A 4825-nucleotide genomic window follows, 5' to 3' on the forward strand; every position below is an offset into this window, starting at 1 on the left:
TTGCGAAGGGCTACCACAGGAAGGAGACCACGCCCTCAACGCCCATCAAGCGCCAAGTCCCGCCTTCCTCTAGCAAGTACCCAGTGGACTCGCGCCTGGCGCGGAAAGACACGCCCTTTGCGGGGGCGGGGTGGACAGCCCTAGCGAGTTATCGCCGTGCGTCACAGGGTTGGGACCTCCTTGCTGCATCGCCCGCCCCAGGGAAGGGGTCATGCTAAACCTGGCTCTCGGCCGCTCCCCATTTCTGCAATCTCGCAGGGCAAGAGAACCTAGGAATTCTTCACTCTGGGATTCCCGGCGCCGAAGCTGAGATGGAGTCGCTGTGTGACCTTGGGCTAACGTCAGCACTCTGGGGTCTCCGCTTCCGCGAGTAAATTGGGAGGGTGGGGCTATGTGCTCCGGCTGAGGAGATACGTCACCTGAGTTGAGGTCACATGCGCCCCCTACCGGAATAAAGCCCCCAGTCCCATCCTTGGAGGCTCTGACTTTACATAAGCATTACTAACACAGGTATAGGCTCTCCGAGTCTCAGTTTCTTCATCAACAGAACCTGTTGATGATTCAATCCTCGACGTACAGTCCCCTCGCCCCCCCTCCCCACTGTAGGAAGCCAAGACCACTCCCAGTGAGTAGTTTCTTGGGGCTGGACCCTGGGCAGAGGCCCCAACAATAGAGCCCCAGAGGCCAGAGACAATAGACCTTTCTGTGAGCTCATCTGTCCCGGCCAACCAAACAAGCAGCTGACCCAAGAGCTGCCAGGAGCAGGTCAGCTGGGATCCCTGGTGGCTGCATGAGGGTGTTGGAGTGACAGGGTCACTTGATTGCGTGATGACATTGGATTCTCGTAATCCCATAAGAGGGTGCTGTCACACCCCAATTTTATCATGAGGAAACTGAGGTGGGATGCAACCCCACCTACCAGCACAATGGCCTTGGCAACTTGTTTTAGCTTATCTGGTCCTTCATTTCTGCATCTGCAAATGAGAGGATGCCTGCCCATCTCTCTCATGGGGAAGTTGACAGAATTGGAAGAGATGGTAATGCTGATAATTGTTTAAAGAGCACATAGCATGTGTTAGGCTCAATTCTAAAAGCTTCATGTTCTTTTAATCCTTAGAGCAACCCTAGGAAGCAAACTATGATTCTCCACATTTTACAGAAGAAGAAACCGAGGCACAGATTTAGTTTGCCTAAAGGTCAGGATGCAGCCAGATGTAAACTATAGCCACAGAAAGGAAAAAATAATATTTAATGCCAATTGTAAACAAGAAAGTGCCTACATTGGCCCAATGTCATTGTGAGAGGTCAAGATTATCTCAGGGAACTTGCCCTGTGGTTTGGGAAGGCAAACAGATGAGCTTGTTAGGAGGACCAGAGTCTGGGACAGGCTGGATCAGGGAGCTGAGGCCAAAGAGAGTAGGAGTCCTCTGGGTAAAAGGATATTTTAAGTTGTGTCTGGTGTGGCTGAGGAGGAAGGTGTTTTGGAGAGCCCCAGGGGCTTGGAAACACCTTCAAAACACTATGACAACTTGGACCACCTACCCACACTGTTGCCAAACTACCAATAGGTTGTTGTTGCCAACAAGCAAAAACTGGAGGCAGAGTTCAGTGGAAAGGAAAGGAATTTTCTATTCAAAGTCTCTACAGTTTGAAATAATGGCGGGTTTCTGACTCAAAGCCCGTATCCTCTAAGATGCCCAAAGAAAATCACCCTGCCACCATCTGCCGGCTCAGTCCAAGTTCGCCCCTGAAACTTCATCTTCCACCCAATAGTATCATCCTTTAAGAAATGTAGTGGCTTGCCACGTCCACTGCCGTGTCCACTGTTGGATCCCTCTCTCTGTGACAAGGTCCTGAGAGGGGGTGTAAGACTTCAAGGAAGCAGTTTCCAACTTGGTGGACGTGGCATGGAAGGCCCTGCAATACCTATTGTGATTGTGCTTGCTTTGGGGATCATGACCTTTTCTGCTTTAATCATTATGAATACCCTTGCGGTGATTCAGATAGTGTGCCTAGACCTTTCCCGGCTCAATGAACAGAATAATATATCATACTAGAAATGTCAGGGAATATAGGTACAAAGAAACAACCAGAACAATCTGAGAATTCAAGCTTAATCAATAACAGATCATTGGAAAAACACCCAAGATAAGTTAGAAAACTCTAGGAAATCAGGAGATGATCTCACTGCTTTCTTAGAGGGAATCAAAGTACAAAACATGTCTATAAAAGAACTCCTAGAGAAACTTAAAAGAAGTACCCTTGAAAGCCCCCTGCAACATAGGAATAGCCCCTCCTTTACCTTGAATAAGAATATATATCAACTAGACAGGCAAAGAAATTACAAAAGCTAGCTAGTTATTACAAACTAAACAGTTACTAAAGAGTCAGAATTTATAGTACACAGAAAAACATTTTAGACAAAAAAAGATAGATAGCTAAGTTAGACATCACAAGGGCCTTATAATGAATTTCCTATTTTCTCTACTCAATCTAGCATATCCTTTTGCCCTATGACAAATTCTGAGAAACTTTAATATACAATGAGATACTTCTAATTGTCTGATTAATAGCTCTCCTGGTTAAAATAATCTTTGTTCTTTATAACTAAATCTATGGGAACTTTCGTACTTTTACTGATTACCTTTGTATTAATTTTTTCTGCTTAAATGATCATGCTATACTGCAAATGTTAATCACTACCTAAAATGAAAATATAAAAACCTGCTTGTACTTGCAATAAACGGAACAGAGCTTCACTGTCCTTTGAGGCGTGTTGTCGTCTGTTATCCAGCGCCGATGCCTACCCTCACCTGTGGGACCCCTTGACCCGCTGCGGCCGGACCGCGGCAGGACCGCAGCAGGTGGCGCCCGTGAACAGGGACCCTCAGGTAAGACCCCTTAAATTATTCTCGGGTAGACTAGGCTCTCACTGACCGGGTGCTGCAGACCCCCTGGTAGATAGACCAGGTAGTAAAGGGTGAGTAATCATGGGACATTCTGAATCTAAAGAAAGAGGTTTACTTATTGATATAACTAAGCATATGCTCCATAAGGGAGGAGTAAATGTGTCAGGAAGACACCTTAGAGATTTTTTTCACTTTGTTCAAGAATGTGCGCCCTGGTTCCCGGAGGAGGGATCAGTGAATCCAGAGACTTGGCAGCGACTTGGCCAAGATATGAAGACTTATTATACCCTTCATGGGCCCGAAAAGGTTCCAGTAGATGCTTTTCCCCTTTGGAATGTTTTAAAAGATAGTTTTGACCCCACTCATGAGGTTGCGTGCCTCGCTAAACAGGCGACCCAGGAGGAAAAACAGCCTTTGTGTGCGGTGGTAAACATAGCAACTTGTGAAAATCTAGCTCCTTCTGCCCCGCCACCCGCTCTAAATGAGCATGAAAAGAGTGAGAGTGAGTCTGACTCTGACTCGGATAATGAACAGCCTGAGAAAAAGGAAGAGTTGCCACCTGATTATCAGACTGAATTAGAAGAAGAAGCTGCTAGATATCATTCTGAAGATTTCGGCCCCTTGGCATTAGCTGCGCTGGGAGACCGGAAAGTGAAAGTAAAAACAAAGTTTGCTCGGTCTCGGCAAGCGAAGCGTCTGCCTGAGAAGGTCGGGTTTCTGGGGGCCATGAGAGAGGCAAGGAGGCAGGGTGAGACCTTGAGTTGCTTCCCAGTGATTTTTCCAATGACTCCTCAGGACCCCCCCCGCAGTGGGAACCTTTGCCGTTTAAGTTAATAAAAGAAATAAAAATGGCTGTTAAGGACTTTGGTCCTACTTCCTCTTATACTTTGCAGCTTGTAGATTCCATTGCTGCTGAGTGGATGACCCCTTATGATTGGCAACAAACAGCAAAATCATGTCTTAACTCTGGACAATATTTGCTGTGGAGAACAGAGTATGAAGACAATGCTAAAGCTAGTGTTAGAAGGGCATTCTCCCAGCCCTCAACAGAGAGACTTACAATGTCTATGTTATTAGGGACCGGAGAGTACGACTCTCCACAGGCTCAGTTATCTTTATCGAGGACTGCTTTAGAAGAAATATCAAAATTAGCTATTATAGCTTGGAGAAGATTGCCCACTCCTGAGCTAGCTACTTCCTTTTTAAGCAACATTAAGCAGGGTCCAGAAGAGCCTTTTGAAAATTTTTTAGCAAAATTAGAGGAAGCGGTCTCCAAAGCTGTTCCCATGAAAGAAGCTGCAGAACTAGTTCTCAAACAATTGGCTTTTGAGAACGCTAACCAAACTTGCCAAGCACTATTGAGACCTGTTAGGCAGACAGGAACAGTGGGGGACTATGCGAAAGCTTGCATGGAAGCCTCTCCAGCATACATTCAAGGGGTGGCAATAGCTGCAGCCTTAAAAGGAAGAACTTATACCCAATTCTTACGAGACATAAGGTCTGGGGGACAGAAAAATAAAGGAAATTCCTTAGGGGCTGCTTGCTATTCCTGTGGCCAGCCAGGGCATATAAGAAAGAATTGTCCCCGCAACAATCAGTCAACCAATACTGGAGGCTTGCTCCAGCAACCTCCCACGGGCCCTCGGCCCACGGCTGTATGCCCTAGGTGTATGAAAGGATTTCATTGGGCCAAGGAATGTCGCTCCAAGTTTCATAAGAACGGGCAGTTGTTGCCCCCACAGGGACAGAACAGAAACCAGGGGCAGCCTCCCTTGCCAAATATGCCCCAAGTGACTCAACAAATGCAACAGCTCCAATTAACTGAACAGCCAAAAAACGGAGTATGGGGGCTCCCCCAAGCCCCCGTTCCCAATTGGGGACAGCCACAGGAGACCAACTCAAACTCACCGTATATG

Source organism: Artibeus jamaicensis, unplaced genomic scaffold, assembly GCF_021234435.1.
Source record: "Artibeus jamaicensis isolate MK-2021 breed Jamaican fruit bat unplaced genomic scaffold, CSHL_Jam_final contig_793, whole genome shotgun sequence".
NCBI lineage: Eukaryota > Metazoa > Chordata > Mammalia > Chiroptera > Phyllostomidae > Artibeus > Artibeus jamaicensis.